Raw genomic sequence first — 12537 nt, forward strand, 5'->3', positions numbered from 1 at the left:
GTGAGAACAATGTGGGTTTCCTAACTAGATTTTCAGGGAAATGTCGACCATTGATCAAGTTATTATTATTTATTAAAAATGGACAGGTTTTCGATGTACTAAGCAATGAAATAATCGAGAGTTGGCCAGATCCACAGGTCACCTGTACTTGTCGAGTACTGACGCCCTCACACGCCGCGTTTCGCATAAAAGAAAACCCATTGGTTGACAGCAACCATATGATTTGGGGGGCTACGGACGCTGATAGGATGATCGCTGGCATGGGATTAGTGCCGCTTGGTGTGCGTGCATAATCTCTCTCTCTCTCTCTCTACCCAGAATCCTTTGTGGCCAAGTTCGTCGCGAATTTTCAGTATATACAACGCATTTCGTGGAGTCAAATGTCCATGAGCGACCATTAAAATCATGTGGTTAATATTTAAGTCATGACATTACCAGTCTATTGTGTGCAACTACTAGTTAGAATACGATTTTTTTTCCAGATGCTCTTGGCACTCACCGTCGTGTCTGTTTTGTTTCATTCCATGTGGTACTCCGTTGTTGACAGTCAATGGCATACTTACCTGGCGTAGGGGTTAACCGTGATCATGGAGGCGGTTCCCTCAGGGAGAGGCCCTCCCATTGACTTCGGCTGGGCTGACACCTGCGATCGCCCCAAATGTGGGCGACTCGGGCGCATAATTTATGTTAGTGGGGGACTGCGTTCGCGCTATCCCCTGATAATGAAACTAAAAAATCAGATCTAATTTCTTACATTGGTCATCTCTAGTGAGAAATCGCGCAGATCCGCCTCATGTGAGAACAATGTGGGTTTCCTAACTAGATTTTCAGGGAAATGTCGACCATTGATCAAGTTATTATTATTTATTAAAAATGGACAGGTTTTCGATGTACTAAGCAATGAAATAATCGAGAGTTGGCCAGATCCACAGGTCACCTGTACTTGTCGAGTACTGACGCCCTCACACGCCGCGTTTCGCATAAAAGAAAACCCATTGGTTGACAGCAACCATATGATTTGGGGGGCTACGGACGCTGATAGGATGATCGCTGGCATGGGATTAGTGCCGCTTGGTGTGCGTGCATAATCTCTCTCTCTCTCTACCCAGAATCCTTTGTGGCCAAGTTTGTCGCGAATTTTCAGTATATACAACGCATTTCGTGGAGTCAAATGTCCATGAGCGACCATTAAAATCATGTGGTTAATATTTAAGTCATGACATTACCAGTCTATTGTGTGCAACTACTAGTTAGAATACGATTTTTTTTCCAGATGCTCTTGGCACTCACCGTCGTGTCTGTTTTGTTTCATTCCATGGGGTACTCCGTTGTTGACAGTCAATGGCATACTTACCTGGCGTAGGGGTTAACCGTGATCTCTAGGCCTGCTTTCTGCTGTTGGTATAACCAATGTCCAGCTTCCTGCTACTGGTGACTTGACTGCTGATCAACCCTTATCCTTGCTGCTTCTCTTTGGTGAGTAATTGCTTGATTGTTTCTGGTTACTGTATTTGTTGTTGTCTCCCCGGGTGTGTGCCATCTTTGGCCCCCGGGGAAAGTCCGGAAGCTGCCGTGAAGAGAAGACACTGCGAAGCGCTCCTGAAGAAACCAGCTCCTGTCTCGTTCTGCTCTGCTTGGTGAGTCTTACCCATTTTTTGTCTGCTTGTCGCTAGTTTTCTACTTGGCGTCCTGTGTATCCTGTGTGGTTGGTGTCACCTATCTGGAGGACTGGCCTTTGCGCCGTTTCCCAAATCCTCCCCCGATTGTTGATCACTGCTCTGACGAGAATGAGGCGAGATTCCTCTATCTCGGTCACGTTGACTGAACCTGTCAAACCAGTTGACCTGTTCAAAAGAATTAAAGAGTTAGGTATTAATATTGACGACTTGACGTGTGTCCAGCCTCTGCCTGGTAACAAGTATGATATAACATTCACTTCATTCAGCAAAAGAAGAGAAAATGAACGGAAATTTGAAAAGATGCATGGCGTAGAAGATTGCAAAAATTTTACTGAGTACACGATCGTCACCCTTTTCCATATCCCATCTGAGACCAACGACAACGAAATTCGGTACACTCTTAGCCAATATGGCGAGGTCTTGGCCTCCCGCTTCTGTACCTACCACTTCGCTCCAAAAGTGTTCAATGGTAACCGCCAATATAAAATGAAATTGAGATCTAACATTCCATCTGCGTTACGTATCTCCGGACGTAATGTTTGGGTTTCATACATGGGACAAGTGAGAACATGCAACAGATGCCAGCAATCAGGTCACTTATCCAAAGACTGCAAAACCACCATTTGCAACAGATGCCTTGAGCATGGCCATTCGACAAATGACTGTGACAAAACCATTGTGTGCACTATCTGCCACAAACCCGGTCACATCGCTCGGAATTGCAAAATCTCCTTTGCTAACCAAGTCTCTAAAAGTCCCTCATGGGCAAATGCGCCACCAATGTCCTCTAGCTGCAAATGTGGAAACTTCGTTGCAGCCTTGGACATCAAGTGCATGTACTGCTCAGATCTGGTCCCTCCAAAAGAAGCAACTATAGAATCATGTACCAAGTGCTCCAAAAAATCCGAATCCCCATATGTAGAAGTCGCATGCCAGGACTGTTTACCCACCATTGAAGATATGGTCATAGAAAATACCACCGGAGAAAACACAACCGCCAACACAACCACCAACCCTCCGTCTGAGTCTCCTGTTCATGCTCCCACGGCCTCTTCTAGGTTACCAGTTACCAAATCAAACGAACCATCTGTTACCCAAAAACAGACACCCAAGATCCCAGCCAACACGGAGAATATGACCAATGAAATGGATCAACCAACACCAGCCCACAGTAGTGGTGAAAGCTCTCAATCATCATATGAGACTGCCATAGTCACACTGCCGCAGCCAGCTACAGCCCACCCTGGTCCAGAAAACACGAAACCTCCAACAGAAGATAGAAAAAGACACTTCTCAGATGATGGTCAAACAGATGAAAGTGCAAAAAAAATGAAACCACCGGAAGTGACCAAACTTCATGAAATTGTTACTAAAAATGCTAAGTTTACTTGCAACCAGTTCGCCAGCATTGGTTGCGAATTCATTGCTGAATCCTTTGCCAGCCTGCGTTCCCACTGTAAGAAGGAACATGGAGAGAGGGGAGTGAAATTATTTTGTCCGGTGTCAGCCTGCAAATTTTCCTCCGGCACAACATTGGCTTGGACAAAACATGTACACACAACACATACACACTTCTTATCGCAGCAGACGATAGAAAGTTTACAGCAGTGTCTCACCCTTAACCAGTAATATCATGACTACCATCGCCTCTATAAACATCCAGGGACTACGCAACCAAGCCTCCAGACTCGCCTTCTTTAACCACTGCCATAGCGCCAAATTCGACCTTATCTGCATCCAGGAAACGTATATGAGCTCTTGTGATGATGCGGAGCAATGGGAGATGGAATGGGGTGGACGCATCCTGTATAGCCTTGGGTCTAAACACTCAAGAGGCGTGGCCATCCTTTTCTCTCCAGCCTTCCAAGCGAAGTACAATGAAGTTCATACGGATTCTGAAGGCAGAGTTGTTTCTGTCTCCATCACGCATGGCACCACTTCCTTTCGTTTGTGTTCTGTCTATGCCCCCAATAATCCTCAGGCTCGCATTAGCTTCTTCGGTTCTCTTGCTCAATATTTGCCCCCAAACAAAGAGACAATCCTATGTGGTGATTTCAATTGTGTCAGTGATCCACTGCTTGACAAACTTGGTGGACTTGATAGCCCAGAAGTCCGGGCCGGCTCTGATGTCCTTAATTCCATCTGCTCTGACTATAATATCACTGATCACTGGCGCATTTCCCATCCCTCAACGAAGGAATTCACCTGGAGGAGTGCCAACAACGCTTCTGCATCTAGAATTGACAAGTTTCTGACCCCCAAAAACATGACCACTGAATCTAAAATCATTCCTTGTCCATTCTCTGACCATGAATTCATCACCTGTGTACTCAAGATGCCAACATCCATCGCAAGAGGTCGAGGTGTATGGAAGTGTAATATCTCAACCCTCCAAGACCCTGTAGTCAGGAGTAGCATAAGAAAACACATCCAACAATGGAAGACCCTTAAACCTGCCTTTGACTCTATTTTGGACTGGTGGGACACAGTCAAGGCTCGGGCCAAATCACTAATCACCACGCACTCAAAACGCATATCGCAAGACAATAGAGCAAAGCTGAACAAACTTCTTCATCATTTTAAAGAACTGACACATAAGCTTAACTCGGGAGACCGTACTCGGGCTACCCTGGGATCCTACCACATTACCAAAAAGAAAATTCATGACTTACAGCTTAGGAAACTGGAAGGGGCGAAAATCCGCTCGCGAGCACAACTTATTCAAGAGCAGGAAAGATGGTCAAGCGTCTTTTTAACTACAGAACGCAGACGTGGCAAGAGCAAGCTGGTCTCCAGTGTTATCAATGCTGAAGGCAAAGTGGTGTCAGATCCGGATGAAGTCCCATCTGTCTTTGCCCAATTTTATAGTAAATTATATACATCACAACCAAACTTAGACTGCAAGGAGCAAGATTTCTTCCTGGGCAAGCTCACCAGGTCTTTCTCTGACATGCAAAAACAACAACTTGACAAACCAATTATACAGAAAGAGTTACATGATGCTCTGAAGAACATGAAAGATAATAAGACCCCGGGCTTGGATGGTCTTCCCAAAGAATTTTATATGCTCTTCTGGGAAGATCTAGGAGAAGATTTCACCCAAGTTATTAATATCGCCATGACACAAGGTCAACTATCCACCTCCCAGCGTCAGGGTCTAATCACCCTGGTGAATAAGCCTTCACCCCAAGAAGGTAATCATCACGAAGCAGTGCGCCCTGGGGATAAAAGACCTATATCCCTTCTTAACGTTGACTACAAAATCGTCACGAAAGCTCTCGCCACCCGTTTATATTCTGTTCTTCCATCTGTTATCGGGCCTTTCCAAACCTGTGGTGTTGCTGGGCGGTCAATTCACCAAAACGTGCGCATCCTGAGAGATTTCACCACTTTTGCTAATAGCAGAGGCTTTGGCAGTGCTATCGTTTCTTTGGATCAGAAAAAAGCCTTTGATAGGGTTGAGTGGAAATTCCTATATAAAACCCTCATGCAGCTGAATTGCGGCTCACTCTTCTGTTCTTACATCAAGACGATCTACAATGATATCATGAGTTCGGTCACCGTCAATGGGCATGTGTCCCCTGCCTTTTCTTTATCTAGGGGTGTCCGTCAGGGCTGCCCACTCTCACCTTTGCTGTACATCATTTTCATGGAGCCGCTTGCAGCAGCTGTGCAGAGTTCAACCGAAATCAAAGGTGTGAAACTACCTGGATCAAAAACTGAATGCAAACTTCTCCAATATGCAGATGACTCCACAGCTCTGGTTACTGATAATAAGTCGTTCAAGGCTCTGTTCCAACTTTTTGAGAGATTTGGTACTGCTTCGGGCTCTGAACTCAATATGACGAAATGCAAAGGTCTCTTCCTAGGAAGCTGGAGAAACCGTTCAGACAAGCCTTATAACATTGACTGGACGGGGGTCAGAATCAAAATCAATGGCTTCTGGTTTGGGAGCATCGATATGAGTGCCGTCAATTGGGACAGTTGCGTCAAGAAGTTTAAAACCACTCTTACTCAATGGGAGAAGAGACGTCTCTCAATGGTCGGAAAAGTCATCGTCATAAACAACCTCGTTACCGCACCACTTTGGTACATTGCACACATCTACAATATTCCCAACTCTGTCATTCAGACGCTCACTCCTCTGGTTTTCAACTTCATGTGGTCTGGGAAGAAAGAATTTATAAAGCGGGAAACTTTCTATCTGCCTCTACAAGAAGGGGGATTGGGCCTGGTTAACATCCAAATGAAGGCTGATGCCATTTTTATTCAAAGTTCCTGTAGTTCTATGGTGTCGGATCTCCCAGATCGCTTCTTCCCTCTGTCCTGGGCGAATAAAAACCTTCTAGCAATTCTGGCTCTGCCTTGGTCTAACCTGTATCCGCACTTTTCTGACCCACCACAATGGCATGCTCACCTCAGAAAGTCTTGTCAACAAAACCATGCGACACTCTGCACATCCAACTGGACGATCATATCTACAAAATCTGTGTATTCCACTCTCCTTGAGAAACTATCGCATACCCCACACGTCATCTTGAAAGCTCCCCACATGAACTGGAGTAAAATTTTCGCATCGTGCCACAGTCCTCTTCTGGATAACCTGTTGAAGGAGCTGGCCTGGAAAATCGTTCACAAGGCTCTGAAGACAAAGAGCACCCTATATCATTGGGGATGCATAACTTCTCGCTCCTGCCCAAGAGTTGACTGCTCACAAGTAGAGACTCTCGACCACCTGTTCTTAGAATGTGACACACCATCCTTGCTCTGGTCCTGGCTCGAACACTATATCCGTCATAACACCGGAATCACCATTATCTGCAGCAAAAATCTTGTGTACTATGGGATTCTCGCCTCACCACTCCAAGCTCACATTCAGGCCGTCATATTGTACATGGTTAATGTTATTAAACATGAAATCTGGAAATCCAGATGCTACGCCAACTTTGAAAAACAGCATGTCACATATGCAGAAGTCCTCATAAACACCAAGAGGTATATTAGTTCCAGAATCGAAGCCGACATCAATAATGAGGACACCGATACCGTCTCGGAAAAATGGCAATTCCTCATCGAAAAGACCAACTCCAAAGTGAAATCTAAACTTTAGGGTTCTGTTTTTCTGTCTTTTGTTTCATCTTTCCTGTTGTCTGTTAGCCTTTTATTTATTTATTTGTCGTGCTTTTGGTTTAACAACTGTTTCAAAAGATCAGGCAGGGAGGATCGTAACCTCGTGTGCCTAGACCCAGCGTGGCTGGCCTGCCTAGGGTGCACAGTTGTAGGTTAGAGTAGATTTTCCTTTGTTTTTGTTGTTGTTGGTATTCTTTGTCTTAGAGTAGGGTTTTTTTTTGCCACCCTAAAACAAAAATAGGCGGTTCCCTCAGGGAGAGGCCCTCCCATTGCACTTCGGCTGGGCTGACACCTGCGATCGCCCCAAATGTGGGCGACTCGGGCGCATAATTTATGTTAGTGGGGGACTGCGTTCGCGCTATCCCCTGATAATGAAACTAAAAAATCAGATCTAATTTCTTACATTGGTCATCTCTAGTGAGAAATCGCGCAGATCCGCCTCATGTGAGAACAATGTGGGTTTCCTAACTAGATTTTCAGGGAAATGTCGACCATTGATCAAGTTATTATTATTTATTAAAAATGGACAGGTTTTCGATGTACTAAGCAATGAAATAATCGAGAGTTGGCCAGATCCACAGGTCACCTGTACTTGTCGAGTACTGACGCCCTCACACGCCGCGTTTCGCATAAAAGAAAACCCATTGGTTGACAGCAACCATATGATTTGGGGGGCTACGGACGCTGATAGGATGATCGCTGGCATGGGATTAGTGCCGCTTGGTGTGCGTGCATAATCTCTCTCTCTCTCTACCCAGAATCCTTTGTGGCCAAGTTTGTCGCGAATTTTCAGTATATACAACGCATTTCGTGGAGTCAAATGTCCATGAGCGACCATTAAAATCATGTGGTTAATATTTAAGTCATGACATTACCAGTCTATTGTGTGCAACTACTAGTTAGAATACGATTTTTTTTCCAGATGCTCTTGGCACTCACCGTCGTGTCTGTTTTGTTTCATTCCATGGGGTACTCCGTTGTTGACAGTCAATGGCATACTTACCTGGCGTAGGGGTTAACCGTGATCATGGAGGCGGTTCCCTCAGGGAGAGGCCCTCCCATTGCACTTCGGCTGGGCTGACACCTGCGATCGCTCCAAATGTGGGCGACTCGGGCGCATAATTTATGTTAGTGGGGGACTGCGTTCGCGCTATCCCCTGATAATGAAACTAAAAAATCAGATCTAATTTCTTACATTGGTCATCTCTAGTGAGAAATCGCGCAGATCCGCCTCATGTGAGAACAATGTGGGTTTCCTAACTAGATTTTCAGGGAAATGTCGACCATTGATCAAGTTATTATTATTTATTAAAAATGGACAGGTTTTCGATGTACTAAGCAATGAAATAATCGAGAGTTGGCCAGATCCACAGGTCACCTGTACTTGTCGAGTACTGACGCCCTCACACGCCGCGTTTCGCATAAAAGAAAACCCATTGGTTGTCAGCAACCATATGATTTGGGGGGCTACGGACGCTGATAGGATGATCGCTGGCATGGGATTAGTGCCGCTTGGTGTGCGTGCATAATCTCTCTCTCTCTCTACCCAGAATCCTTTGTGGCCAAGTTTGTCGCGAATTTTCAGTATATACAACGCATTTCGTGGAGTCAAATGTCCATGAGCGACCATTAAAATCATGTGGTTAATATTTAAGTCATGACAATACCAGTCTATTGTGTGCAACTACTAGTTAGAATACGATTTTTTTTCCAGATGCTCTTGGCACTCACCGTCGTGTCTGTTTTGTTTCATTCCATGGGGTACTCCGTTGTTGACAGTCAATGGCATACTTACCTGGCGTAGGGGTTAACCGTGATCATGGAGGCGGTTCCCTCAGGGAGAGGCCCTCCCATTGCACTTCGGCTGGGCTGACACCTGCGATCGCCCCAAATGTGGGCGACTCGGGCGCATAATTTATGTTAGTGGGGGACTGCGTTCGCGCTATCCCCTGATAATGAAACTAAAAAATCAGATCTAATTTCTTACATTGGTCATCTCTAGTGAGAAATCGCGCAGATCCGCCTCATGTGAGAACAATGTGGGTTTCCTAACTAGATTTTCAGGGAAATGTCGACCATTGATCAAGTTATTATTATTTATTAAATATGGACAGGTTTTCGATGTACTAAGCAATGAAATAATCGAGAGTTGGCCAGATCCACAGGTCACCTGTACTTGTCGAGTACTGACGCCCTCACACGCCGCGTTTCGCATAAAAGAAAACCCATTGGTTGACAGCAACCATATGATTTGGGGGGCTACGGACGCTGATAGGATGATCGCTGGCATGGGATTAGTGCCGCTTGGTGTGCGTGCATAATCTCTCTCTCTCTCTACCCAGAATCCTTTGTGGCCAAGTTTGTCGCGAATTTTCAGTATATACAACGCATTTCGTGGAGTCAAATGTCCATGAGGGACCATTAAAATCATGTGGTTAATATTTAAGTCATGACATTACCAGTCTATTGTGTGCAACTACTAGTTAGAATACGATTCTTTCCAGATGCTCTTGGCACTCACCGTCGTGTCTGTTTTGTTTCATTCCATGGGGTACTCCGTTGTTGACAGTCAATGGCATACTTACCTGGCGTAGGGGTTAACCGTGATCATGGAGGCGGTTCCCTCAGGGAGAGGCCCTCCCATTGCACTTCGGCTGGGCTGACACCTGCGATCGCCCCAAATGTGGGCGACTCGGGCGCATAATTTATGTTAGTGGGGGACTGCGTTCGCGCTATCCCCTGATAATGAAACTAAAATATCAGATCTAATTTCTTACACTGGTCATCTCTAGTGAGAAATCGCGCAGATCCGCCTCATGTGAGAACAATGTGGGTTTCCTAACTAGATTTTCAGGGAAATGTCGACCATTGATCAAGTTATTATTATTTATTAAATATGGACAGGTTTTCGATGTACTAAGCAATGAAATAATCGAGAGTTGGCCTGATCCACAGGTCACCTGTACTTGTCGAGTACTGACGCCCTCACACGCCGCGTTTCGCATAAAAGAAAACCCATTGGTTGACAGCAACCATATGATTTGGGGGGCTACGGACGCTGATAGGATGATCGCTGGCATGGGATTAGTGCCGCTTGGTGTGCGTGCATAATCTCTCTCTCTCTCTACCCAGAATCCTTTGTGGCCAAGTTTGTCGCGAATTTTCAGTATATACAACGCATTTCGTGGAGTCAAATGTCCATGAGCGACCATTAAAATCATGTGGTTAATATTTAAGTCATGACATTACCAGTCTATTGTGTGCAACTACTAGTTAGAATACGATTTTTTCCAGATGCTCTTGGCACTCACCGTCGTGTCTGTTTTGTTTCATTCCATGGGGTACTCCGTTGTTGACAGTCAATGGCATACTTACCTGGCGTAGGGGTTAACCGTGATCATGGAGGCGGTTCCCTCAGGGAGAGGCCCTCCCATTGCACTTCGGCTGGGCTGACACCTGCGATCGCCCCAAATGTGGGCGACTCGGGCGCATAATTTATGTTAGTGTGGGACTGCGTTCGCGCTATCCCCTGATAATGAAACTAAAAAATCAGATCTAATTTCTTACATTGGTCATCTCTAGTGAGAAATCGCGCAGATCCGTCTCATGTGAGAACAATGTGGGTTTCCTAACTAGATTTTCAGGGAAATGTCGACCATTGATCAAGTTATTATTATTTATTAAAAATGGACAGGTTTTCGATGTACTAAGCAATGAAATAATCGAGAGTTGGCCAGATCCACAGGTCACCTGTACTTGTCGAGTACTGACGCCCTCACACGCCGCGTTTCGCATAAAAGAAAACCCATTGGTTGACAGCAACCATATGATTTGGGGGGCTACGGACGCTGATAGGATGATCGCTGGCATGGGATTAGTGCCGCTTGGTGTGCGTGCATAATCTCTCTCTCTCTCTACCCAGAATCCTTTGTGGCCAAGTTTGTCGCGAATTTTCAGTATATACAACGCATTTCGTGGAGTCAAATGTCCATGAGCGACCATTAAAATCATGTGGTTAATATTTAAGTCATGACATTACCAGTCTATTGTGTGCAACTACTAGTTAGAATACGATTTTTTCCAGATGCTCTTGGCACTCACCGTCGTGTCTGTTTTGTTTCATTCCATGGGGTACTCCGTTGTTGACAGTCAATGGCATACTTACCTGGCGTAGGGGTTAACCGTGATCATGGAGGCGGTTCCCTCAGGGAGAGGCCCTCCCATTGCACTTCGGCTGGGCTGACACCTGCGATCGCCCCAAATGTGGGCGACTCGGGCGCATAATTTATGTTAGTGGGGGACTGCGTTCGCGCTATCCCCTGATAATGAAACTAAAAAATGAGATCTAATTTCTTACATTGGTCATCTCTAGTGAGAAATCGCGCAGATCCGCCTCATGTGAGAACAATGTGGGTTTCCTAACTAGATTTTCAGGGAAATGTCGACCATTGATCAAGTTATTATTATTTATTAAAAATGGACAGGTTTTCGATGTACTAAGCAATGAAATAATCGAGAGTTGGCCAGATCCACAGGTCACCTGTACTTGTCGAGTACTGACGCCCTCACACGCCGCGTTTCGCATAAAAGAAAACCCATTGGTTGACAGCAACCATATGATTTGGGGGGCTACGGACGCTGATAGGATGATCGCTGGCATGGGATTAGTGCCGCTTGGTGTGCGTGCATAATCTCTCTCTCTCTCTACCCAGAATCCTTTGTGGCCAAGTTTGTCGCGAATTTTCAGTATATACAACGCATTTCGTGGAGTCAAATGTCCATGAGCGACCATTAAAATCATGTGGTTAATATTTAAGTCATGACATTACCAGTCTATTGTGTGCAACTACTAGTTAGAATACGATTTTTTTTCCAGATGCTCTTGGCACTCACCGTCGTGTCTGTTTTGTTTCATTCCATGGGGTACTCCGTTGTTGACAGTCAATGGCATACTTACCTGGCGTAGGGGTTAACCGTGATCATGGAGGCGGTTCCCTCAGGGAGAGGCCCTCCCATTGCACTTCGGCTGGGCTGACACCTGCGATCGCCCCAAATGTGGGCGACTCGGGCGCATAATTTATGTTAGTGGGGGACTGCGTTCGCGCTATCCCCTGATAATGAAACTAAAAAATCAGATCTAATTTCTTACATTGGTCATCTCTAGTGAGAAATCGCGCAGATCCGCCTCATGTGAGAACAATGTGGGTTTCCTAACTAGATTTTCAGGGAAATGTCGACCATTGATCAAGTTATTATTATTTATTAAAAATGGACAGGTTTTCGATGTACTAAGCAATGAAATAATCGAGAGTTGGCCAGATCCACAGGTCACCTGTACTTGTCGAGTACTGACGCCCTCACACGCCGCGTTTCGCATAAAAGAAAACCCATTGGTTGACAGCAACCATATGATTTGGGGGGCTACGGACGCTGATAGGATGATCGCTGGCATGGGATTAGTGCCGCTTGGTGTGCGTGCATAATCTCTCTCTCTCTCTACCCAGAATCCTTTGTGGCCAAGTTTGTCGCGAATTTTCAGTATATACAACGCATTTCGTGGAGTCAAATGTCCATGAGCGACCATTAAAATCATGTGGTTAAAATTTAAGTCATGACATTACCAGTCTATTGTGTGCAACTACTAGTTAGAATACGATTTTTTTCCAGATGCTCTTGGCACTCACCGTCGTGTCTGTTTTGTTTCATTCCATGGGGTACTCCGTTGTTG

General features: G+C 45.4%; 7 non-coding genes and 1 pseudogene across 7 annotated transcripts; all 8 read left to right on the top strand.

Annotated features, from left to right (window-relative positions):
- Positions 1 to 555: 555 nt before the first annotated feature.
- Positions 556 to 719, top strand: LOC146750582 (U1 spliceosomal RNA). The gene has a single exon (XR_014930664.1). It is a non-coding gene; the product is annotated as a U1 spliceosomal RNA (small nuclear RNA).
- Positions 720 to 7042: 6323 nt separating this feature from the next.
- On the top strand, positions 7043 to 7177 carry LOC146750583 (U1 spliceosomal RNA; annotated as a pseudogene).
- A 627-nt stretch (positions 7178 to 7804) lies between these two features.
- LOC146750584 (U1 spliceosomal RNA) lies at positions 7805 to 7969 on the top strand. Its single transcript, XR_014930518.1, has one exon. It is a non-coding gene; the product is annotated as a U1 spliceosomal RNA (small nuclear RNA).
- A 627-nt stretch (positions 7970 to 8596) lies between these two features.
- LOC146750585 (U1 spliceosomal RNA) lies at positions 8597 to 8761 on the top strand. Its single transcript, XR_014930249.1, has one exon. It is a non-coding gene; the product is annotated as a U1 spliceosomal RNA (small nuclear RNA).
- A 625-nt stretch (positions 8762 to 9386) lies between these two features.
- On the top strand, positions 9387 to 9551 carry LOC146750586 (U1 spliceosomal RNA). The gene has a single exon (XR_014930250.1). It is a non-coding gene; the product is annotated as a U1 spliceosomal RNA (small nuclear RNA).
- Positions 9552 to 10176: 625 nt separating this feature from the next.
- LOC146750587 (U1 spliceosomal RNA) lies at positions 10177 to 10341 on the top strand. Its single transcript, XR_014930559.1, has one exon. It is a non-coding gene; the product is annotated as a U1 spliceosomal RNA (small nuclear RNA).
- A 625-nt stretch (positions 10342 to 10966) lies between these two features.
- LOC146750588 (U1 spliceosomal RNA) lies at positions 10967 to 11131 on the top strand. Its single transcript, XR_014930251.1, has one exon. It is a non-coding gene; the product is annotated as a U1 spliceosomal RNA (small nuclear RNA).
- Positions 11132 to 11758: 627 nt separating this feature from the next.
- LOC146750589 (U1 spliceosomal RNA) lies at positions 11759 to 11923 on the top strand. The gene has a single exon (XR_014930252.1). It is a non-coding gene; the product is annotated as a U1 spliceosomal RNA (small nuclear RNA).
- The last annotated feature ends 614 nt before the right edge of the window (positions 11924 to 12537 follow it).

The sequence above is a fragment of the Saccoglossus kowalevskii genome, chromosome 1, assembly GCF_978046115.1.
Source record: "Saccoglossus kowalevskii chromosome 1, keSacKowa6.1, whole genome shotgun sequence".
In the NCBI taxonomy this organism is placed as follows: Eukaryota; Metazoa; Hemichordata; class Enteropneusta; family Harrimaniidae; genus Saccoglossus; species Saccoglossus kowalevskii.